We start from the raw sequence: 26,434 nt of genomic DNA, 5'->3' as shown, positions 1-26,434 counted from the left end.
AACCCCACAAGTGACCCCATTTTAGAAAGAAGACACCCCAAGGTATTCCGTTAGGGGTATGGTGAGTTCATAGAAGATTTTATTTTTTGTCACAAGTTAGTGAAAAATGACACTTTGTGAAAAAAAAACAATAAAAATCCAATTTCCGCTAACTTTTGACAAAAAATAAAATCTTCTATGAACTCATCATACACCTAACAGAATACCTCGGGGTGTCTTCTTTCTAAAATGGGGTCACTTGTGGGGTTCCTATACTGCCCTGGCATTTTACGGGCCCAAAACTGTGAGTAGTCTGGAAACCAAATTTCTCAAAATGACTGTTCAGGGGTATAAGTATCTGCAAATTTTGATGACAGGTGGTCTATGAGGGGGCAAATTTTGTGGAACCGGTCATAAGCAGGGTGGCCTCTTAGATGACAGGATGTATTGGGCCTGATCTGATGGATAGGAGTGCTAGGGGGGGTGACAGGAGGTGATTGATGGGTGTCTCAGGGGGCGGTTAGAGGGGAAAATAGATGCAATCAATGCACTGGGGAGGTGATCGTAAGGGGGTCTGAGGGGGATCTGAGGGTTTGGCCGAGTGATCAGGAGCCCACACGGGGCAAATTAGGGCCTGATCTGATGGGTAGGTGTGCTAGGGGGTGACAGGAGGTGATTGATGGGTGTCTCAAGGTGTGATTAGAGAGGGGGAAATAGATGCAAGCAATGCACTGGCGAGGTGATCAGGGCTGGGGTCTGAGGGCGTTCTGAGGTGTGGGCGGGTGATTGGGTGCCCTAGGGGCAGATTAGGGTCTAATCTGATGGGTAACAGTGACAGGTGGTGATAGGGGGTGATTGATGGGTAATTAGTGGGTGTTTAGAGGAGAGAAGAGATGTAAACACTGCACTTGGGAGGTGATCTGATGTCGGACCTGCGGGCGATCTATTGGTGTGGGTGGGTGATCAGATTGCCCGCAAGGGGCAGGTTAGGGGCTGATAGATGGGTGGCAGTGACAGGGGGCGATTGACGGGTGATTGACAGGAGATTGACAGGTGATTGACAGGTGATCAGGAGGGATAGATGCATACAGTACACGGGGGGGGGGGGGGTCGGGGGGGTCTAAGGAGAATCTGAGGGGTGGGGGGTGATCAGGAGGGAGTAGGGGGCAGATTAGGGTCTAAAAAAAAATAGCGTTGACAGATAGTGACAGGGAGTGATTGATGGGTGATAAAGGGGGTGACTGGGTGCAAACAGTGGTCTGGGGGGTTGGCAGGGGGGGGGTCTGAGGGGTGCTGTGGGCAATCAGGGGGCAGGGGGGGGGGGAAATCAGTGTGCTTGGGTGCAGACTAGGGTGGCTGCAGCCTGCCCTGGTGGTCCCTCGGACACTGGGACCACCAGGGCAGGAGGCAGCCAGTATAATAGGCTGTATACATTACAAAGCCTATTATACATTGTTTCAGCGGCGATCCGGGTGCTAGTAACCCGCCGGCGCTTCCGAACGGCCGGCGGGTTACAGCGAACGGGGGGCGGTGCCAGTCCCCGGCAGCTGATCGCGTCACGAATGACGCGATCACCGCATAGCCACTCCCGCAGCCGCCCCCGCCGATGGGCGTATTGCGGTCGTTTGGGCCCGGACTTTGCCGCCGCCCATCGACTGGGGGCGGTCCTTAAGTGGTTAAGGATGAGTAAGCAAATCTTGCTAAGCGAGATTCTTACCAAATTGACAGACAATTTCCTCATGTGGCCATGTTAGGTGAGATGAAATGTGAATTTATACGATTTTTCCATGCAAATGATCATTTTAAGCAAATTGCTCACAGTGGAAAAGGGCCCTGACTGCTTGCCCATACTTCTTTTCCATACTTTTTGTCCCTTAAGTCTGAGAAATAAAAAAGGGGGACAATAATGAAAAGTTGATCGAGGTCAACTCTCCCATTCTTTTTTATTTATTCTTGACTTTGTGCTTAATGAAACATTTTATCTACTTCCTAACAGGCTATAAAGTCAGGGAAATTCTCACAGATGAGGACAGTAATAAAAAATATGGTAAAAACACTCAGCAGTGGTTCTAACACTCTCCTACACTAATTAGAAGGAAGCTATAAAATAAAATAAAAGTGAGTACGAGAAGGAAATGGAAAAGGTGAGGATTCCACATTGATTAGCAGAGAATTACAGAAATATATTATAAAGGTTTATTCATATCAATACTATGAAAACTTAAAATGGCATGCTGGTGAAATTTTACATTTAATTGCAGTATTTTTAACTTAGTTTATCCTTAATAAAAGTATCAGCTATGTACAAATGAATAAATGTACCTTGAGCATGGGAAACCGAGTAAAATTGCCTGTGCTACTTATATTACTTATCCTATTTTATGGGACATTTATGGAGCAGATAAGTTAAAACAACTCCAGCTACTAGATAAGACAGTTCACTTTAAACTGAGCAATTATTTCTTATGCAGTATTTTGTCTACAGTGTTTATTTTATGAGAAAGGGTAAAAAATACAGCTTAAAATTTGGTTTAATTATTCTATTTGTTTCATGTTGTCATATAAAATGTTCTGCTGCAGCTGAAAACGTTTAACTAAATCTATTTGAAATCTATGTATATATGAACGCCGTGCAATTGAACTGCATCAGTCTTCAGAATTGCACATTAATGTACTTAGTTTGGTAACTTTTGTAAAGTGTTATTTGTTGGCTTAACACTCTTATTTGAAGACAAAGTAAAGCAATTCTCTGGTGTTTTTTTCCCCCGCATATTTTCTTTTCCACATTTGCAAACTAATGTACAAAGTATTTTTGTTCTGTGTTTATTTTAATAATAAACATACAGGGGTTGTCCGGTAAGTATCATACATTGTAAATCAATCAATTAAGAAAACATTTTTTTTATTTTATTTTAGACATAATGGGCCCATATGCAATTCTCTTTTTCACCTGAGTTTTCTCCTAGGAGATAATTTTTCATCTTTGATTTTAAATAACTTTCCAGTATTTTTCAACTAAAAAAAGAACCAAAAAGTTGGTGAAAAAGTACTATCAAAATTATTTTGAGCATTTTCTTGCCTTCTGGGGGCTTAAAAGGCATTTTATTGACAATTTTAAAAACATCACCTAGGAGAAAACTCAGGTGAAAAAGTGAATTGCATATGGGTCAGTGGCCCATATGCAATTCACTTTTCTCCTGAGATTTCTCCTAGATGATGTTTTGGCACCTTGTCATAAAATGCTTAAAAAAAACCCTGCAAACAAGAAAAGACTCAAACTAATTTTGATAGTACCTTTTCACCAACTTTTAGACTTTTTCAACTGTAAAATGCTAAAAAGTTATTTTAAACAGTGTTGCTCGGATATAATGATTAACAAGCATTTTTTCACTATCCAACATTGTGATCCAAATCTGTGAACGGGAATCAATCACGGAATTCAATCACAGATGTGGCCGTTATTTTGCGTATTTGGCCTGTGATCACAGCCGTGATCACAGAAAATATATCCGTGATTATAAGCTGAAAAGCCGCCGACTTTAGTGGTTAATAGCAAAGCCCTCTTACATGATATAAGTACCAAATTTGCAGGATATGTTAAGTAGAACAGTGGGAACAAGGGGACATTTTTTTTTCAAAAATACCTTATATTTTTTGAGATAATCGATTTTAAAAGTTCAAGGGAAATTTCAAAGGAAAAAAAGTATACATGTAAATGCGGTAAATACATTAACTGGCATTTACCGCATTTAAATGTATACTATTTTCCTTTGAACCTTAAAATCCATTACTTCAAAAACTATAAGATCTTTTTGAAAAAAAAAAAAGTTCTCCCTGTTCTACTTAACATATCCTGCAAATTTGGTGTTTATAGCATGTAAGGGGGCTTTGCAATTTACTGATTAAGTCGGCAGGTTTTGGCGGTATTTAATCACCAATATTTTTTCACTGCAAACTTTACATTTGATTTTCTCAAAAAACTATAAGGTTTTTTTTGAGAAAAAAAAAAGTTGTAACCACTGATCACTTTAATAATCCATGAAATTTTGGTGATTGTAGCATGTATGGGAGCTTTGCTATTCACATTAAAGGCAAATCCAGATCACATACTCATCATCACGGATTTTGCAGGCAATCACAGATAAAATCTGAGTCAAATTCATAAGTCAGTTTACAATCACGGCTTATCTGGATTTTGGGACTGCCGTGGCCGGATTTCTTCAAATCCGTGAACGGGGGTGTCCAAGCAACACTCATTTTAAAGAGAACAGGAAAATTATCTACTAGGAGATAACTCAGGAGAAAAAAATGATTTGCATATTGACCAGTGTGTGTGTGTGTGTGTGTGTGTGTGTGTGTGTGTGTGTGTGTGTGTGTGTGTGTGTGTGTGTGTGTGTTTTATTTGTTTTCAATCACTTTGTTGTTATGGGATGGATGAAGTAAAGGGGGAGAGGGCTTCATGTTAATGTTGCTGAACAAACAGTTACTGGTGGGGTTCTGCAGCCATGTGTAAGTAGTGAAGAGGTTAACCTGAAAGATACAATTCAAATAAGCAAACAGATGTTAAGGTGCCCATAAACTAATACATTTTCCCATCAGATTTGATCATAGAAATCGAATCTGCTGGAAACAGATGCCCCAACATGGCCACTCAATTGTTCCGGTTAAAACCAATCAAAATTATCAATCACTCTGGACAGGAAAGTCTCCTTCAAAAGAGGATGGGGCAGGGGTGCAACAGTACATTGATGGCTGACTGATGGGCTCCCCCAGGTCTCCCCTCATCTAATAGTGATCTTCTAGGGCCCCTGCAGAGTGCTTGCAGCAGAAGAAAGCATGTACCTCTCTGCTGGCATGCTCCCTCCTGTGTCTTTCTGTCTTCATTCCAAATGTCTGCATGTTCTCAGTGACCTGACGGCATGTCACTTGGGCTTCTTTACATTACATTCATCCTCTGAAATGAGTGCCTATGGTCATTACTTTGATTATTCTGTGCCACAGTATACACATGTGTTAAAAAACTGTTGTTTTTATATATGTTATTTATAGTTGCTAATAAAGTTTTTATTATTTTTAAGATATTGTAAACTTCCTATTTTTGAAGTGTCTAAACAAATCTAAATTGGGCCTTATGCCTGGGAGGTTTAATTTGAGTATTGTCCTGACATTCACGCATAGAATGTATCGTCTTACGTAAAAGTGAGTCCCTTCGTAACCCATTTGGACTAAATAAGGAATACTTGTGCTTTATACATTCATTTAGACTTGAGAACATTAATGTTTCTATTTAATTTGCCATTAAATAGTGTTTCACTTATCTTGCAAAATGTTGTTTATTTCTGTTTCAATAGTGTTTGGTCAATACCACCTATTGAAACAGCAAACAGAAAATAACTGCAAATGCACAATAATAAGACAGGTTGCATTTAGAAAAAAATGGAATTCAAATCAAAGCATATAAAGAATAGCTAAGAAAGTTATGCTACTTTATTAGATTCTGTACGAAATTGGAAGTTTATGTTTAAAATCCAAAGACATTGATCAGACACAAAATACAAACTTCCATGTTCACAGGCCCTTAGGGTTGGTAATGCTGCTCTCCAGTTCTCCTTATTCGTGGACATAACAACCCATCAAAAGCAAAAATTTCTTCTGGAAATAGTCAAATAACATCTCCTATAATCCAATGCATGCAGAGAACTATTACAGTACTATGTAAAGGCCTTCATAAGCAATTACCAAATGTGCTGCCATCGATCATTTTATAAAAGATATTGCAAACAATTAAAATAATTCGATTTTTTTTCCTTCCTAACTCTAAGGTGCTAACCTACATGTCTCTCCTTCATTATATATTTATCTGGAATAACACAGTGAACTGCAAAACAAAACCAATCTCAGCACCATTGTTTCTTTTTATCTATAAAACCAGCCATGAAGTCATTATGCTGTGCAGCAAGCTGTCTCCCCTCACCCTGAAGGGAATATTATAAGATTAAATGCACAAATAGTATTCCTTCTGCAAGGTGAATGCTTCTCGTTACACTCATCCCAGGTTGATCTTCTTAATGTAATTCCCTTATAATAATATGAGTCTTCTGAATTATTTATACCCTCATATTAGATCAGGAATATAATATCAGAAAATAAATTTATTGTCATCAGCAGCGTGTTAGGTGAAGGCTGCTGTTATCAGATGGAATGAAAGAGAGCAGATGTCACTGCACCGTAATACTGGTAACTACTCCATGAATACAAACTTCCTCCATTCACTTATTCAGCTGCAGAGTGAACTCTTGGCTTAGCTATCCTGAACTTGCATACCCCCATTCTGATAGTTGCTGCATAATCTAACAGAACTTTACTTAAAGAGGATCTCTATCCTGAAATAGAAAATCCTGCAGTGCTGCTCTAACAAAAAGTGATATTTACCTGTGCTGTCTTGTCCCACGAAGCCGTCCTGAAGACCCCTGCATCACTCCACTTCCAGCCCCTGCCCCTGCCTATTATCTCTCTCGGGAAATAAAAACACTTGGATGGCTATTTACTGCAGTTTCAAGAGATAAGACAGTGCAGGTAAATATAACTTTTCGTTACAGCAGAGCTGCAGGATTTTCTATTATAGGATGCAGGTCCTCTTTAACCAAATGTTTTTCATCAAATTGCAGTCATGTGCTTACTGTGCCTGCTATGTCCAAGTCTGCAGTTTCCTAAATGTTCTTTGCTCATCTTCTACCCTCCTCCAACCACACAAGTTAAAACAATCCTTAAAGAGGAACTGCAGTGACATAGTAGAATGCAGGGAATGTTTCAGGATACCTACTTTTTTTGTTATTTGTCCAAATTTCAGCATCAGAAACACTTCTTATATATGTTACGGCCAGAACCTGAAGTCTGGCCACTTCAGGTTCTGAACAGTCAAAACTAGAAGTGACCGTCTCGCTGCGGCCAATGAGAGAAATGAATTGAATCCTGGTGACCTTGTTCCTCTCCCCTTGGCTCCTCCCCCTGCCTCCTCTCCTATTGGCTTATGGCAGCCGGGGAAACATGCAATGAAGCCAGAGTCATTCATTGCAGCAGGAAAGCAGTGATTTGTGCCGTTCATTCCTGTAGAGCGGGTGCTGGCAGAAGCAATGTCTGCAGTGTTCACACTCTGCTTTCCTGCCGCAACAAACGACTCTGGCTGCATTGCGTATGTCCCCAACTGCCAGAAGCCAATCGGAGTGGGTAGGGGGGAGCCAGAGCCGACAGCCAGGAATGGAGCTGCCAGGATTCAATTAATTTTGTGCATTGGTGGCAGTGAGATGGCCACTTCTAGTTTTGACTGGCCAGAACCCAAAGTGCCCAGACTTCGGGTTCTGGACACAACATATCTATATAAATAAACAGAGGAACAGGTTGGGATTAAAAAGTGCTGCCTACACTTAGATTAACAAAGTTCAATCACAGGTGGTTCCCAGCTGCTGCCCCCCCCCACCTTCATTCCCCGACTCACCAGATGCTGTGGCGTATAGTGGGCCCGTGATCACTTCTGGGGTATTGATCACCCCACAGCCTCTCTGGTAGTGCTGTTCACTGGATTCCCACTCATCTTTAGGTTGTAGTACCTCCAATTAAAAAGAAGAAAGAGGCGGGATCACTCTTATATCATGAAAGTATGTTTAATAAAAATCACAGCAACACAGGTGCTTGACAGCAGGCTACAGGAAATGGCAAGCGCTTACAAGCAAGTGCAATGCGCCCCTTGCATAGGCTGCTAAACCCGCTGTGGCTGAGCAGTAAGCGAGTCTAGCAGTCTACGTGAGGGTCACATCGTACTTGCTTGCAGGAGCTTGCCATCTAGCTGCCTGCGGCCTGCCACTACTTAGGTTAGTATCTAACTTTTTAAATTTATTTTTCACAGACAAATTTTTACCCCACTTATCTTGTATCTACTTTTGTAAAATGAAAACTATGGGCCTGATTCACAAAGCGGTGCTAACAGTTAGGCATAATAAGTTTAGGTGTGATAAGTTTAGGCATGATAAGTTTAGGTGTGATAAGTTTAGGCGTGATAAGCTTAAGCACCAACTGGGTTAGCACCATAGTGCACAGCTGATCAAAGGTTTTGCGCTAGCAAAGTCTGGTGCACTTTGCATAGAGTTTAATGGCGCTGCTTTGCGTGCAGGACTTTGCGCGCAATCTAAACTTATCTAAACTTATCATGCCTAAACTTATCATGCCTAAACTTATCACGCCTAAACTTATCACGCCTAAACTGGCTTTTCACCAGCGTGGTGCAATGGTTATCACGCCTAAAGTCTCTAACTGGGTTAGCACCGCTTTGTGAATCGAGCCCTATGTCTAGGATGTGATATTCCTATAACAACACAAGACACTGCAGGATGTGCCCATACCTTTCCCTCCAGCTCTTCACTGTCTTCTCCTCTGCACAAGATTATAGTCTGTTGAAGCCAGACAAACCAGACCGTGCATGAAGGCCTTGACGCAGGTGAGGTGAAACGTTTGAGGAGCATAAAGTCATGTATAATTATTATTATAACTAGTTGACCCAAGCCCGTTTAAAAATGGGCACAAGGTCTGTCTTTGCGCAGTGCACATGCGTGAGCACCCGCCGCACACGCATGCATGCACCCGCTGCTCACCCGCACCCCCCGCTTGTGTGCACGCTCATCCGTCTGCCTGCACACACGCCCGTCCGGCTCACTGACCCTGTCCGCAATCACAATGGCTGTCTGGGTCCGTGTTGCGCACATGCGGAGTAGCTAAAAGCACGGACCCAGCTACACAGAGACAGGTGTACGCAGGAGACACCTGTCTCTTATTATATAGGATTATGTACATGTTATGATTGCACTTGTAAACACAAGGAAAGTCCACACCAGTAGTGCTGCTCGGATACCCCTTTTCAAAATCCGGATTGACCCAGATCCGGATACCCAGATATTCGATCCGGATCGGATATCCGAACCTAGTATCTGGGATATCCGGGCAAATTCGGATATCCGGATAGAAAAAACGTAAGTGGCCTTTAAATTGCTTTAAAAATGGTTTTTAGGGTATATGAGGCATGTAGCATCATTATTTTTTAAAGGGGAACACTCATTGATGATGTGGGGACTTAAAATCCCCTCCCCCCACCCAAAAAAAATGGCTGTCAATTAACTTCAGGCCCAGGTTCCAGACAGCGGTCGTGCAGCCCACATTGTGTCCAAAGTCCAACTGCACAACTGGGACATGATAGTTTTCAGCCAAGATACCTCCAAAAAATTATGCAGCAATTGTGTTTTGTGTTAAATATAGGTGGTATCAGTGGCCTGTGGCACCCTGGCTGTGGGAGCTGCACAGGCAGCAGGAGCAGGGCAATGCAGCAGCAGCAGCAGCAGCAATAAATGAGAGCCATATGCCTCAGATCCACAATACAGCAGGTTTAAGTTATAAGTGGTGGGACTGGGGGTCCTAAAGGGTCCTCCCTGTCACTCACTGACAAATTTCCAATTCTGCTGTTGTAAACACAACCAGTTATCAAGATCAAATAACAAATAGATAGGTATCACGTGTAATGTGAAAAAATTCATTCAATTTATTATATCAAAAGGATAAAGGATAAAAAATAGGGACAAACATTAAAAATAGGGAACGTGTTGCAGAGCCTGTAAAGAACACATTCCTGGCCGGCCACATATCATGCACACACAATGTACATTCATATTACCTGACTACCTATCTCGTATATGTTGATAGGTTGGCAATCAATGATAGCTACTGATGATTTAGCTGAATATTGCTTGCAAGCAAAAAGTCCCAGTTCACAAATAGAGATGAAGGTAGCTGCAGCTTTAAATATAGCAAGCAGTGCGCAAAGCACCGTTCCTTGGATTAGTAGCTGTCAAGCAAAGTTCAAGTGGTTAAAGCAGGGACAGATAGTAGCTTGTAGTCAAAGCAGATAGCAGCACAGTCTCAATTCACCAGCAAAGCGTATGCAAATAAATGGCCAATCATGGTAGTCTTCGGTAGTGTACTTGACATATCAACACAGTTTCATAAATGCAAGGGCAGAGAGAGCCACATAGCAGGACATTACATCAATCTCACCCGCATCCTAAGCAAGTAGTCACCAACCGGGAGTCGTTCGGTTTTAGTTCAGCATAGGGACCTCTCAATCCGCAGCTCTATGCGCAGTGTCCGTGCTTTGAGACATCCACTCACAGCTGGCTGGAGTCCCAGCTCGGCTGACTTAGCAGGCTCAGCGGTTCATTCGGGGACACGCTACCATGCTGATGTTCAGGGTCCCAGCATGTGTGCACAGCTAGCAGGCCAGGCGCGCTCAGGCTCCGCCCACCAATGCGTTTCATGCCGGGGGCATTTCTTCAGCGTGTGCAGCAGCAGCAGGTGTAACATGTGCCAGGAGCATGCCAGATGTGGCACATGGCAATTGGCACTTGGCATGTGTCACGTGGCACTTGGCATGTGTCACGTGGCACTTGGCACGTGTCACGTGGCCCATGTCACGTGGCATGTGTCATGTGGCATGTGCCAAGTGCCACGTGACACGTGCCAAGTGCCATGTGCCAAGTGCCACGTAACACGCGCCAAGTGCCACGTGATACGAACCAAGTGCCACGTGACATGTGCCACATGACACGTGCCAAGTGCCACATGACACGTGTCAAGTGCCAAGTGTCACATGTCATGTGACACGTGCCAGGTGCTGAGTGACATGTGCCAAGTGCCGAGTGACAGTCAGACAGCAGAGGAGAAGACACTAGTGCACACTAACTGTCACACTGGCACTGCTCACAGCACAGCAGTTCTGTAGAAAGCTAACACAGTAGTACTACTACTCTAACAACTACTAGCACTGACTGCAGTACTACAGTACTAACTACACAATAACACAGTAATCCTATCCCCTAATCCCTAACCTAACCTTACTGGAGCTAGCTAAGGCTAATAGCTGGCCAGCTGAAATGCTGCCCACATTGCGATTATTCTCTGCTGAAATGCTGCCCACATTGCGATTATTTTCTGCTGAAATGCTGCCCACATTGCGATTATTTTCTGGTGTTATGCTGCCCATGTTGCAATTATTTTCAGCTAAAATGCTGCACACATTGCAATTATTTTCTGGTGTTATGCTGCCCACTGTACAATTATTTTTTGCTGAAATGCTACCAACCTTGCGTTTATTTTCTGGTGAAATGCTGCACACATTGCGATTATTTTATGGTGAAACATTGCTGCATTACAATTATTTTATGGTGAAACACTGCCCCATTACGATTATTACATATTATGCAGGGCTGTACATGTATGTATTGTCCCGTCACTAACTGTCCCACAGAGTGGCTCACAATCTAATCCCTACCATAGTCACATGTGTATATATGTATCGTAGTCTAGTTCAAATTTTTAGGGGAAGCCAATAAACTTATCTGTATTGTATGTTATTGCGATGTGGGAGGAAACCAGAGTGTCTGAAGGAAACCCACACAGACACAGGGAGAACATACCAACTCCGGGAACCTAGAGCTGCATGGCGAGAGCGCTAACCACTACGCCACCATGCTGCCATACTAGTGTACTATATTGTACTGCCATCCTTAGCAGTACTTCACAGAGTACGTAGTCATGTCACTGACTATCCTCTGAGGAGCTTACAATCTGATCCTGCCATAGTCTAATGTCCTACCATATTATTATGTATTTATATAGCATTGGCATCTTCTGCAGCACTTTGCAGAGAACATAGTCATGTTACTGACTTTTCTCAGGGAAGCTCACAATCTAATACCTACCACTATTTTGTGCGAGAGAACACTGGCTAATGTGTGGTTTTTTGTTTTTTTTTAGGGAACATTTCCTACTTGCTTTTTTAGGGTCACTTTACTCATACCCGGGGAGAAAACATGGCCCCACCGACTTTGGGCTGCACTCTTACTAGGAAATTTTAATTGGTCACACCCACTGTATGTTATGGACATGCTACTTCCAGAATTGGTAAAATCGTACCTCCATTGTCAGCATTAGAGATGGGCCGAACGGTTCGCCCGCGAACGGTTCCAGGCAAACTTTAGGTGGTTCGCTTTCGCCGGCCAAGGCAAACTTTTGCTTAAGTTCAATTTGCCCCATAATGCTCCATTGAGCAGAACTTTGACCCTCTACATCACAGTCAGCAGGCACATTGTCACCAATCAGACTGCACTCACTCTTGGAGCCCCACCCCCCCCCTTATAAAAGGCAAGGTTCTCCTGTCATCTTACTCACTCGTCTGCCTCCGGTAATTAGTTAAGGGACAGCTGCTGACAGACTCTGCTAGGGAGAGTTTAGTTAGGATCTTGTAGATGTGTTCCTAGCTGATTGTTATTCCTTATCCTCTCTCCCTCACTCCCTCCTCCTGGAGGGAGGAGGGTCTCATCTTCCAGGGAATTGTAGTATTTCAAAAGCCAGTTTACATTCTGTGGCTGGGAATTGAACCCAGGCTGGGCTGGGAATTGAACCCAGGTCTCAGTGTGCGGTAGGTAACTCATTTAACCAGTATACCACCAACAACACTACATGCTGAAGCCAGCCTAGCATGTAACATTATGATCAATCCAAGAGAAAAATTAGCTTGCTTAATCCATGGAATTGTACTATATCAAAAGCCAGCTTACATACCGTGGCTGGGAATTGAACCCGGGCTGGGAATTGAACCCAGGTCTCAGTGTGCGGTAGGTAACTCATTTAACCACTATACCACCAACAACACTACTGGGTTCAATTCCCAGCCCAGCCTGCGTTCAATGCCCAGCCATGGTATGTAAGCTGGCTTTTGAAATACTACAATTCCCTGGAAGATGAGGAGGGAGAGAGGGAGGAGTACTGATGGCAAAAAGTAGTGTAGGCCTGCAATTGAACATTCAATGAGATTTCTGACCTTAAAACACTGCTTTGTATTAAATCCAGATTTTTTTTCTGGGACTTTTGATGTGTATTTTACTCAACTATTTCTTCCTCCAGGTATTAGACCCCATGAAACATCTTTTCTATCATTTTTCCAATCAGCAGAAATTTTTCAAAATTTTGAAGTTCGCCTCCCCATTAAGATCTATTGTGGTTCGCGAAAGTTCGCGCGAACCGAACCTTTCGCGGAGGTTTGCAAACCAAAAATCGGAGGTTCGGCCCATCTCTAGTCCGCATATGTCCAAGTTAGTGTGGGTCCATTAAACTCATTTGTTTATACCCTGTAGGTGAAACACACTGTACAATCATATCTGCAAAACCATACCGGAAAAAAAAGTGAAAAATCATATTTAAAACAAAATGAATTCCATTAAAAGCACAAAATGAATATTTCATTGTTTCCCTTTAAAGAAAAGTTCATTATTACTTTGAACAAAATAATCAGGAAGGCCTTTTCACTTTCAGATCCGTTTCCCTTCCAAAAGAAAAGCAGGAAATGTGCTTTTTAAATAATCCTATTCTCTTAGGTGCTTTGTTTCATTTGTATGCAAATGATGCATCACAAGGAACACAGTTTCCTAATCTTCTGTAAACATTGACTCACATTTTAATAGCTTCCTGATAATTCAAATTGCCTTAAAAGAAACAAACATTCCGGTCAGAATGCGGCAGCTGTATTTGAATTCTACATTATTTTAGGTGCTCATTATCTTCTCAGTTCATAAGGACTGGATCATATTAAAAAAAAAAACTGTAGCACAGGATGCGAGTGAATAATACATCACTCATGTTGCTCATTTTCATAGATTATGGTTGAGTGATTATGGTAAAATATTACTGAGGACAAAGAACAATATACTGGCTCACACTCTGATTAAAGAGATAGCACTCCATAGGGGATGAGGCATATGTTTGCATCTGACCTTCATTATTTGTTAAAGGAAACCTGTCTCATTTTTAAATAAAACCAAAGCACACTTTTGATTGTGACACAGTGACAGTGCTGGGTCCCACTAAATTTTGTGTCAAATATGTTTCTCATGCCCACACTCCAGGCCACAAGAGCCCTGGGCAGCTGTGATGGACTCGAGGAGATTCTACTACTTAGGTCCGTTACATCTGTTTATTAACTTTTTTTCGTTACAAGTTTGCTTTAACTAGTGAATAGAGATGGCCCAAACCTCCGATTTTCGGTTCGCGAACTGGGTTTGCGAACCTTCCGCGAACGTTCGGTTCGCGTGAAATTTTGCGAACCGCACTAGACGAACTTGGAAAACTAGAAAAATGTATGCTGGCCACAAAAGTGATGGAAAAGATGTTTCAAGGGGTCTAACACCTGGAGGGTGGCATGGCGGAGTGGGAAAGACACCAAAAGTCCCGGGGAAAAACCTGGATTTGACGCAAAGCAGCGTTTTAAGGGCTGAAATCACATTGAATACTAAATTGCAGGCCTAAAGTGCTTTAAAACATCTTGCATGTGTATACATCAACACACACAATTGCTTACTACCAGTTCAAGCAATTTCCTACCTATATCTGGTCAGCAGGCGCCAGTCAGCCAATCCGGTGTACGGTCATACACCCTTTGCCTGCCATACCAAATCTAGCAGGAATTGCATAAATTAGCATTCAGGTGGGAGGCTCGGTTGGATGTAATCGTTGATTACATCTTTTACAGAGATGGCTGTGTGTAGGCATCTCCCACACAGGCCCCTCCCTAACCCCTCACCTGTTAACCGCATCCTGGAAGCTGCAAAAAAAGACATTTAAAATCACAAACACTGGTTTGTACGACAGCCGGGGCCCCAGTCTCTGTCACCCAGAGGGAAATGCGGGCGAGCCCGATATCCAGGGCTTGCCCGCATTTCCCTCTAGGTATCGCATGGTGGTTTGGGGGCCCCAGCCAATGAGAGAGACTGGGGCCCCCGGCTGTCGTGCGAACCAGTGTTTGGGATGTGTATACATCAATCAAGGAGGGTAATTAGAGTACTGCTTCACACTGACACACCAAACTCACTGTGTAACGCACCGCAAACAGCTGTTTGTGTAGTGATGGCCGTGCTGGGCTGGTGCGCACAATGGCCAGAGTGCAGGCCGTGGAGGTTTTCAACATCACGATACAGTTTGGGTATTGCCTTTTTTGAGAAATAATTGCATATCTTCCACTGCGGTGTGTGGATTTGCTTTTGTGTGCTGCTTTCCCTCAGGTGGTCATCCCATTGCAGTTTGTGCTTTGTAATCATGTGCCTTCGTAAGGTAGTTGTCCCTACGCGGGTCTTGGTCTTTCCACGGCTCAATTTTCGGTGGCAGAGAGTACAAATGGCATTGCTCTCATTTGAGGCAGACACACACAAAAATGTTCACACCGCTGAGCCCTGGGGGGATGGCACTTTGGTGGTGGCGGCTGACTGAGTGTTCAGTGGGCTGTCAGAATCAGAGCAGGAGGAGGAAGATATGTCACGCTTCCGTACTGAAACTGAGAAAGATGAGGTGTTCTGTGTTAAGTAGTCAACTATGTCCTGACAATATTGGGGGTTGATGGCACGTGCCTTCTTTGAATGCTGTACTTTGGTCACGGGCCAACAGCGCGACCTCGAACAGACCTGCCAGGTGTCCTGCCTCTGCCTTTTGTTTTGTCCATATTGGGGGAGATGAAGTGAATGGTATGCACTAACTTGACTAATACAATGTGCAGTCAGTCACACAGGTGCAGTTAACATGTATGCACGGAGTGGTATATCATACTGAGTGCGCTCACGTAGCTAGGTGGGTGCACTGAAGTGAATAACAGGTAGTAGGTATATGCAGTGATGGGTATTACATGTGCACCTGTCACACACAGACAGGTACCGGTTAGGCACAGTGACACTGCGTGCGCTCACGTAGGTAGGTGGGTGCACTGAAGTGAACAACAGGTAGTAGGTATATGCAGTGATGGGTATTACATATGCACCTGTCACACACAGACAGGTACCGGATAGGCACAGTGACACTGTGTGCGCTCATGTAGGTAGGTGGGTGCACTGAAGTGAACACAACAGGTAGTAGGTATATGCAGTGATGGGTATTACAATGTGCACCTGTCACACACAGACAGGCACAGTGACACTGACTGACAGGGCTGTATATAATGCATGTGGGCCACACACAAAAAATAGATCACAAGAACAAGATTAGCTCTCAAAAGAGCTGTTGAGGGGTGCTTTTTTAGCAATAACAATCAGCCAGGAGCAAGCTAACAAGCCTTCAAGAGCCTAACTAAGCTTTCTCCATGAGAGTCTGCAGCAGCTATCCCTTCACTAATTACTGCAGGCATACGAGTGAGTCCACTGCCTGACGCTGCCTGCCTTTTATAAGGGGGGGCTCCAGGAGGGAGTGTAGCCTAATTGGCTACAATGTGCCTACTGACTGTGATGTAGAGGGTCAAAGTTGACCCTCATGATGCACTATGGGGGCAACCGAACTTCCGGAAAAGTTCCCGATTCACCGCGATCGCGAACCACGGAAGTTTGCAGGGAACCGTTCGCCGACGAACCGTTCGGGCCATCTCTACTAGTGAAGTCCACGAGGGGTGAGTTAGTCCAGGGACAAAGCCAGCCTGATGTTTCTTTGAAGGCTTTAAAAAATAGCATGGGGTGGACATAGAAAGGCAAGTAAGAATGAGAGATGAGACCCATGAATGGTGATCAACAAGGATGAGAGAAATTTTTTGCAGAGTTACAATATTTTTGTTAAATATAAGTCTATGGGGCCAAATTATGTGGTTGATTATTGCAAGGTCCCAATACATGATATCGATATGTAGTATATATATATATATATATATATATATATATATATATATATATATATATATATATATATATATATATATATATATATATATATAGTGGTGCTCAAATACCCCTTTTCAAAATTCGAGTTAGGTCGAATTCGAATAGTAAATTATTCGAGATCAGTCGAATATTCGAGTCGAATAATTTTTACTATTCGATTCGACCTCGGAATTCGAGCTCACTATTCGAGTCGGTATTCGAGCTCATTATTCGAGCTGACTATTCGAAATGGCCTTAAATAGCTTCCAACACTTGTTTTGAGGGTGAATGATGCAAGAAACCTCTTTTTTTCCAAGTAACAACAGCAAGTGATTATGTGGGGATGTTCCTTTAAAAAAAAAAAGTTGAAAAGAGAAGTTGTGTCCAGAAATTTGTTCAGTACTGTATATACTTCTTCTTCTTCTACTTTATCTTCTATATCTTCTTCTTCTTCTTCTTCTTCTATATCTTCTTCTTCTATATCTTCTTCTATATCTTCTTCTTCTTTTATATTGTCTTCTTCTTCTTCTTCTTCATCTTCTTCATCATCATCTTCTTCTTCTTCATCTTCTTTTTCTTCATCTTCTTCATCTTCTTCTTCATCTTCTTCTTCATCTTCTTCATCTTCTTCTTCATCTTCTTCATCTTCTTCATCTTCTTCTTCTTCTTCTTCTTCTTCTACATCTACTTCATCTTCAACTTCTTCATCTTCTTCTTCTTCTTCATCTTCTTCATCTTCTTCATCATCTTCATCTTCTTCATCTTCTTCATCTTCTTCATCTTCTTCTTCTTCATCATCTTCATCTTCTTCTTCATCTTCTTCTTCTTCATCATCTTCATCTTCTTCTTCTTCATCTTCTTCATCTTCTTCATCTTCATCTTCTTCATCTTCTTCTTCTTCTTCTTCTTCATCTTCTTCATCTTCTTCTTCATCTTCTTCTTCTTCTTCATCATCTTCTTCTTCTTCATCTTCTTCATCTTCATCTTCTTCATCTTCTTCTTCTTCATCATCTTCATCTTCTTCTTCATCTTCTTCATCATCTTCATCTTCTTCTTCTTCATCTTCTTCTTCTTCATCTTCTTCTTCTTCATCTTCTTCATCTTCATCTTCTTCATCTTCTTCTTCTTCATCTTCTTCTTCTTCATCTTCATCTTCTTCTCCTTCTTCTTCTTCTTCTTCATCTTCTTCTTCTTCTTCTTCATCTTCTTCTTCTTCATCTTCTTCATCTTCTTCTATATCGTCTTCTTCTTCACTTATTTCTCTTTTCAAATTTTTTTTTTAAAGAAATGCAGCTATTTTTGAGCGTAACAAATAGCTGGTGGCGCACGCATGTTGGAAGCGCCATTGTATGTGCTCCCTGGCAGTGGAAACACACAGACAGCAGGAGGTAAATTCAGCAGCAGGAGGAGGAGGATGAGTGTGTGGCAGCAGGCAGTCAATGAGGCAGGCAGCGTGACATAATAGCCCTGGTACCTAGCGGTGATACCAGGGCTGTAAATAAACACAGCAGGCAGGAGGTCCCAGACAGCGGTCGTGCAGCCCACATTGTGTCCAATACACAACTGGGACAACACAGTTTTCAACCCGGGCACCTCAGAAAAATTAAACCTTTTTTTTTTTTTATGGTTTTGTAGTTTTGGTTTTACAACCAATTACACAGATATAGCTATTTTTTGACGTAATAGCTGGTGGCAGAGTGGCAGCAGAAGGTAAATCTGTGTACCTTGGCGTTGGGAAACACAGACAGACAGACAGCAGCAGCAGCAGCAGGAGGAATGGAGGAGTAATGTGAGCAGCTATTGTTTGACGTAATAGCTGGTGGCAGAGTGGCAGCAGAAGGTAAATCTGTGTACCCTGGCGTTGGGAAACACAGACAGACAGCAGCATCAGCAGGAGGAATGGAGGAGTAGTGTGAGTGTGGCAGCAGGCAGGCAGCGTGACATAATAGCCCTGGTACCTAGCGGTGATACCAGGGCTGTAAATAAACACAGCAGGCAGGAGGTCCCAGACAGCGGTCATGCAGCCCACATTGTGTCCAATACACAACTGGGACAACACAGTTTTCAACCCGGGCACCTCAGAAAAATTAAACCTTTTTTTTTTTTTTTTATGGTTTTGTAGTTTTGGTTTTACAACCAATTACACAGATATAGCTATTTTTTGACGTAATAGCTGGTGGCAGAGTGGCAGCAGAAGGTAAATCTGTGTACCCTGGCGTTGGGAAACACAGACAGACAGCAGCAGCAGGAGGAATGGAGGAGTAGTGTGAGTGTGGCAGCAGGCAGGCAGCGTGACATAATAGCCCTGGTACCTAGCGGTCATACCAGGCCGTAAATGAACACAACAGGAGGTCCCAGACAGCGGTCGTGCAGCCCACATCGTGTCCAATACACAACTGGGACAACACAGTTTTCAACCCGGGCACCTCAGAAAAATTAAACCTTTTTTTTTTTTTAATGGTTTTTTGGTTTTGTTTGTAAAACAAATTACACAGATATATAGCTATTGTTTGACGTAATAGCTGGTGGCAGAGTGGCAGCAGAAGGTAAATCTGTGTACCCTGGCAGTGGGAAACACAGACAGACAGCAGAAGGGCAGTACACAGCAGCCCACTGTAGGTGTAAAATGTGTGGCTGCAGGCGACGTAATAGTCAAAGTGAACCAGGCTGGCTTAGTGAGCAGGAGCCAGGAGGTGGTAAAGGGTGGTAAGGCACATTAACGATGGTTCTTAGCCAGTTCATGTCCCCCTCTCGCTGACAACAGGGGCCAGGAACTCGCCTTCCACCCATGCCTGGTTCATCTTGAGAAACGTCAGTCTGTCCACAGACTTGTGAGACAGACGTGAGCGTTTCTCGGTGACCACACCACCAGCTGCACTGAAGCAGCACTCGGACAGCACGCTGGAAGGGGGGCAGGACAGCACTTCCAGGGCGTACTGCGCCAGCTCGCTCCAGATCTCCAGGCGCTTGACCCAATACTCCATGGGATCAACAGGGGCATCGCTGTCAAGCCCGCTGTAGGACCCCATGTAGTCAGCCACCATGCGGGTCAGGCGCTGGCTGTGACCGGTGGAGGATGCTGCTGCATGCACCTCCTCTCTAGTCACTGCTGCCGGAGCCTCTACAGTCCTGTAGAGCTCGTGGCTGAGAGACAGCAGGTCTGTGGGGCGCTTGCTGCTGGATGCAGGCACCTGCTGCTGCCTCTGTGCTGGCTGCTGGACAGTGGGGGTGGAAGGCTGGGGGAAGGCTTCCTCCAAGCGCTCAACAAGGGCCTGCTGCAAGCTCCTTATTTGTTGCGCTGGGTCTCCTCCTGCAGGCGGCAGGAACTGGCTCAACTTCCCCTTGAGGCGTGGATCCAACATCATGCTGATCCAGATGTCCTCCCTCTGCTTCATCTGGATCACCCTGGGGTCTCTGCGCAGGCACGTCAGCATGTGCGCTGCCATTGGGAAGAGGCGGGCCACGTCTGCTGGCACATCGACGGCAGTGCTGCTGTCCTCATCCTCCTCCTCTGCCTCGTCAGCCTCATCCTCTCTCCACCCCCGCACCAACTCAGCTGCACTGTGCTGATCCCCCTCATCAGCAGCAAGGTCAGGGACCTCCACCAAGTCCTCCTCCTCCTCCCCCTCAGAGGTGGACTGTGCAGCTGCTTGCCGCTCCTGCTGGTCCAAGGCTGCCGCTCCCTGTTCCAGCAAAGCATCGAGGGCCCTGTTCAGCAGACAAACCAGGGGCACCCACTCGCAGACCATAGCATGGTCCCTGCTCACCATGTTAGTGGCCTGCAGAAAGGGAGCCAGCACTAAGCACACCTGCTGCATGTGCCTCCAGTCATCATCGGGGACGATGGACGGGATGTTGCTGGTCTTGTCCCTTCTCTGAGCAGCGGAAACAGTGGCCAGGGCAAGGTACTGTTTGACAGTGCGCTTCTGTTCAACCAGACGCTCCAACATCGCCAGGGTGGAGTTCCAGCGAGTCGGAACGTCAAGGATCAGCCGATGGCGTGGCAGATCCAGCTCCTTTTGCACGTCTTCCAGGCTCGCACAGGCTGCAGCCGAGCGCCGGAAGTGACGCACAACGTTCCTTGCCATTTCCAGCAGTTCGCCCATCCCCTGGTAGGTGCGCAAGAACTTCTGCACCACCAGGTTCAGCACGTGGGCAAGACAGGGGATGTGGGTCAGGTTTCCCCTGTCTATTGCGGCAACCAGATTGGCCCCATTGTCGGCCACCACCTCTCCGACTCTGAGGCCTCTGGGGGTCAGCCAAATCCTCTCCTGCTCCTGGAGTTTGGCCAACACATGGGTTGCCGTCAGCTTGGTCTTCCCAAGGCTGACCAAGTGCAGCAGCGCATGGCAGTGGCGGGCCTTCACGCTGCTGCTGAGGCGGGGGGTTTGGCCAGGTGTGCCGGAGGATGGCAGAGGATCGGAGGAACCTGCTGCAGTTCCCCTGACCCTGCGGGGTGGCACCACCCACTGTGTTGCTGCTGCTGCTGTGCCCGCTGCTGCTCTCCCATCCTCACCCCCTTCCACCAAGCTGACCCAGTGGACAGTGAAGGACAGGTAGCGGCCTGTCCCGAAGCGGCTGCTCCAGGAGTCCATGGTGACGTGGACCCTTTCACCAACCGCGTGCTCCAGCCCTCGCTCCACATTGGCCATCACAAAGCGGTGCAGTGCAGGAATGGCCTTGCGGGAGAAAAAGTGTCTGCTGGGGAGCTGCCAGTCTGGGGCTGCGCAAGGAAGCAGCGCACGAATGTCGCTCCCCTCCTGCACGAGCGTGTACGGCAGGAGTTGGGAGCACATGGCCCGTGCCAGCAAGCCGTTCAGCTGCCACACGCGACGGCTGCTGGGAGGCAGAGCCCTAACCACCCCCTGGAAGGACTCGCTCAAAAGGCTCTGGCGTGGCCTTTTGCTGGCACGGGAATCAGCAGACACAGCGGAGGAGGCCACTGAGGACTGGCTGCCAGAACAGGCCTCAGTGTCGGCGGCAGGAGTTGCAGAGGGGGGAGGAGCAGTGCGTTTCCGCACTCCTGCTGGTGCTGCTGGAGGAGCAGGAGGGCGGGTGGCTGCTGTTGCTGCTGCTGCTGAAGGCTGTGCAGTGATGGGTGTGGTGCCACTGCCAGCACCAGATGCCTTCAGCCTCTGGAACTCCTGATGCTGGTGGAAATGTTTCGCAGCGAGGTGGTTGATGAGCGAGCTGGTGCAGAACTTTAAGGGGTCTGCACCTCTGCTCAACTTCCGCTGACAGTGGTTGCAAGTGGCGTACTTGCTGTACACTGTGGGCATGGTGAAAAAGCGCCAGATTGGTGACAGAAACATCCCCCTACGGCATGGAAGCGCTGCTGCCTGTCTCCCTGTGGTGGTTTGGGGGGGGCTTGGGGGGCTTGGGTGCGGCTGGTGGTGGTACTGGCAGATGCTGCTGCTGCTGCTGCTGAGCCTGAGACACCAGCAGGCTGTGGGACCTGCCTACTGCTGCTGCCAATGCTTGCAATGATGCGCCTCCTTGCAAGGCCCACAAGAGCATCCTCCTCCTCCTCCTCAGAGCTGCTGAGGACGACATCCCCTGGAGGTGGTGGCACCCAGTCTCTGTCTGTCACCGGGTCATCAACATCCTCCCCCTCCTGAAACATGTCCTGCTGGGATGAGGACCCCCCAAACTCCTCTCCTGATGCATGGATGGGCTGCTTGACTGTCGCCACAGTCTTGCTGTCCAATCCCTCATCCCCCAAAGTGCCCATCAGCATCTCCTCCTCAAGATCGCCAACAACAGCAGACAATTTACTCATGATGCCTGGGGTCAAAAGACTGCTGAATGACAGGTCGGCGAGTGACGGTGAACTGGCCTCCTCCCCAGACCCTGCTGGGCGGCTGCTGCGAACAGGGGTGGTGGTGAGGGTGGAGGCCTCAGATGCAGAGCTGATGGCGGGCTGCTCATCCTCCGTCATGAGTTGCACCACAGTGTCTGCATGCTTTTCCTCAATGGGACGTTTCCGACCCGGCTGGAGGAAAATCGGAGCAGGTGCTACACGCTGCTGCTGCTGTGTCTCTGCAGCGTGAGTTGCAGATGCTCCTGCTGGGCGGCGCCCAAGGCGTCCACGGCCAGTGGCTATGGGAGGAATGTTAGCCACTGACGCTGCTGCTGCTGCGGAACTGTGCATGGTGGCGCGCCCGCGGCTTGCCACAATGCTGCTCCCTCTCCTCCTGATTCCCTTGCTGCCCTTCCCCTTGCCCAAACCGCGCTGGCTGCCACTTCCAGACATCTTCGATGTTTTGGGCGTATAGACAAAAGTTTTTTAAAAGGGCGGGTGAAAAGTGGGGTACTTTAATGGAGTGGGTTGGTGGGTGAGGTGACTGAGTGAGTGTCCCTAGTACAGTAAGTAAGTAGTAACAGTCAGGAAGTACAACTAGCAGTTACAACTTACAATAATCAGTAGTAATCACAAGTAAATTTAGTGTGTGTACACTACAGACAGTGAGTGCACGCACGCGCAAACACGCGCAGGAGCTAGCCTATGAACAGTGACTGAGTGAGTGTCCCTAGTACAGTAAGTAAGTAAGTAGTAACAGTCAGTAAGTACAACTAACTAATTACAATAATCAATCAGTTATCAGAAGGAAATAGAGTGTGTGTAGTGTGTACACAGACAGTGAGTGCACACACGCAGGAGCTAGTAGCCTATGAACAGTGACTGAGTGTCCTAGACTCCTAGTACAGTAAGTAGTAACAGTAAGTACAACTAACTAATTACAATAATCAATCAGTTATCAGAAGGAAATAGAGTGTGTGTAGTGTGTACACAGACAGTGAGTGCACACACGCAGGAGCTAGTAGCCTATGAACAGTGACTGAGTGTCCTAGACTCCTAGTACAGTAAGTAGTAACAGTAAGTACAACTAACTAATTACAATAATCAATCAGTTATCAGAAGGAAATAGAGTGTGTGTAGTGTGTACACAGACAGTGAGTGCACACACGCAGGAGCTAGTAGCCTATGAACAGTGACTGAGTGTCCTAGACTCCTAGTAAAGTAAGTAGTAACAGTAAGTACAACTAACTAATTACAATAATCAATCAGTTATCAGAAGGAAATAGAGTGTGTGTAGTGTGTACACAGACAGTGAGTGCACACACGCAGGAGCTAGTAGCCTATGAACAGTGACTGAGTGTCCTAGACTCCTAGTACAGTAAGTAGTAACAGTAAGTACAACTAACTAATTACAATAATCAATCAGTTATCAGAAGGAAATAGAGTGTGTGTAGTGTGTACACAGACAGTGAGTGCACACACGCAGGAGCTAGTAGCCTATGAACAGTGACTGAGTGTCCTAGACTCCTAGTACAGTAAGTAGTAACAGTAAGTACAACTAACTAATTACAATAATCAATCAGTTATCAGAAGGAAATAGAGTGTGTGTAGTGTGTACACAGACAGTGAGTGCACACACGCAGGAGCTAGTAGCCTATGAACAGTGACTGAGTGTCCTAGACTCCTAGTACAGTAAGTAGTAACAGTAAGTACAACTAACTAATTACAATAATCAATCAGTTATCAGAAGGAAATAGAGTGTGTGTAGTGTGTACACAGACAGTGAGTGCACACACGCAGGGGCTAGTAGCCTATGAACAGTGACTGAGTGTCCTAGACTCCTAGTACAGTAAGTAGTAACAGTAAGTACAACTAACTAATTACAATAATCAATCAGTTATCAGAAGGAAATAGAGTGTGTGTAGTGTGTACACAGACAGTGAGTGCACACACGCAGGAGCTAGTAGCCTATGAACAGTGACTGAGTGTCCTAGACTCCTAGTACAGTAAGTAGTAACAGTAAGTACAACTAACTAATTACAATAATCAATCAGTTATCAGAAGGAAATAGAGTGTGTGTAGTGTGTACACAGACAGTGAGTGCACACACGCAGGAGCTAGTAGCCAATGAACAGTGACTGAGTGTCCGAGACTCCTAGTACAGTAAGTAGTAACAGTGAGTACAACTAACTAATTACAATATTCAATTACAATAATCAATCAGTTATCAGAACTTGGAAATGGAGTGTGTGTAGTGTGTACACAGACAGTGAGTGCACACGCAGGAGCAGCTAGTAGCCTATGAACAGTGACAGTGAGTGTCCTAGTACAGTTACAGTATATAACTACAATACTAATACAATCAGTAGTAAAGGACAGCAGAAATACTGGTATAGAATAGAGAGAAATAAACAGAGGACAGGAGGACAGCTGCCCACACAGGCAGGCCCTGAGGCCTAAAGCTGTAAGCCTGCAGCAGCTGGCCTGTCTCTATGTAACACAAAAGCTACTAACTAAAATACAATGTCTAACTAACTAACTAACAACAATATAGGTGTGTATAGGAGGTGTATGTGAGCAAAAACACTAGGTAAATGACCACAATAAAGCTCTTGCTAAGCCAAAGCACAAAGGAGCAACTCTCTCTCTATGCAAGTCTCAGGCAAGGACGGAGAAACGTAACATGGCGGCCGCTATTTATAGGGTAGGGGCTGGCCAGGGTCCCCCTCTGTGATTGGCTGCCGTCAGAGGGCCTGGGAGCCCTCTGATTGGCTCTAAGGACATCAATCTGGGCTATGACGCTATTCGAGCTCGGTACCGAGCTCGAATAGCGCCGTTTGCTCGAATAGCTCGAATAGTGAATGGGCTATTCGAGTGTACGCGAATAGCCCATTCGAATAGCTGCAGCTATTCGGAGCTCGAATACCGAGCTCGAATAGCTGAAAAAGAGCTCGAATATTCGAGCTACTCGAATATTCGAGCTCTGCTGAGCACCACTGTATATATATATATATATATATATATATATATATATATATATATATATATATATATATATATATAATATTTTTCTCTCTAATGCAAACCTTTGTGAAAAATCACACCTTTAATCCGAAAATTTACAAGACAAAAAAAAATTACAAAAATACTACGAAATGAAGGCATTTTATATTATTTTTTGCAAAAATGTATGTAAAAAGAATATTTAAATTTTACTCAACATGTTACTTTTATCAATGTCATTACCAATTCTATATTTTGTATTCTGTATGCTGTATCATTTTTTGTATTTTGTCACTAATTATGTATCTTGTAAATTGGTGTACACCATTGTCTGTATTATTGTACCACATGTTTGTTTCTTACTTTGTACAGCGCCACGGAATATGTTGACGCTTTGTAAATCAATAGTAATAATAATAATATTGACTTTTTCCGCCAATTACGGGTGGGAACATGAAAATAAAAAGATCTTCTAGTTTTTGAGACAATTGAATTTAGTTTATTTTTTGCAGGAAAAATTGTGCTGTAAACCCAGTGCCGTATTGGGTTGATTTTGTCATGCAATGTAACTGTAGGTGTGTTATACAACTGGCCACTGTACACCCCTGCTTTAATCTACACAACTTTTTTCTGAGTCAATTGTTGAAATACTGTATTTAAAATTGACACAACTGGTACTGTTCTTTAACAACTGGTTGGAAGGGAGGGCACCATGTTGTCGGCTTCATTAATTGTTAGGCTGGGTGCACATTTAAACATGCAAAATCGCAACCATTTTTCTTTTTTTTTGTTCTCACTGTGATAGAATTTTTGTTTTGCTTTCCACATTATATTTTTTTCTTTTGGAGACTGGTTTCCTGGTTTTCATGCAATTTTATAAATTGTAGAAAAA

The 26,434-nt window shown here is 44.8% G+C and overlaps 1 long non-coding RNA gene across 1 annotated transcript in view; it reads right to left on the bottom strand.

Moving 5' to 3' along the window:
- The window catches only part of LOC137531789 (uncharacterized), a 199,139-nt gene that overhangs the window by 28,372 nt on the left and 144,333 nt on the right, over positions 1–26,434 (bottom strand). Inside the window, exon 3 of the long non-coding RNA XR_011023754.1 lies at positions 7,475–7,586. This is a non-coding gene — a long non-coding RNA (uncharacterized lncRNA). The remainder of the gene's footprint in view (positions 1–7,474; positions 7,587–26,434) is intronic.

Source organism: Hyperolius riggenbachi, chromosome 9 (genome assembly GCF_040937935.1).
Source record: "Hyperolius riggenbachi isolate aHypRig1 chromosome 9, aHypRig1.pri, whole genome shotgun sequence".
Taxonomy (NCBI): domain Eukaryota; kingdom Metazoa; phylum Chordata; class Amphibia; order Anura; family Hyperoliidae; genus Hyperolius; species Hyperolius riggenbachi.
The sequence above is the reverse complement of the archived record's forward strand: the minus strand, read 5'-3'. Positions and strand labels throughout refer to the sequence as shown.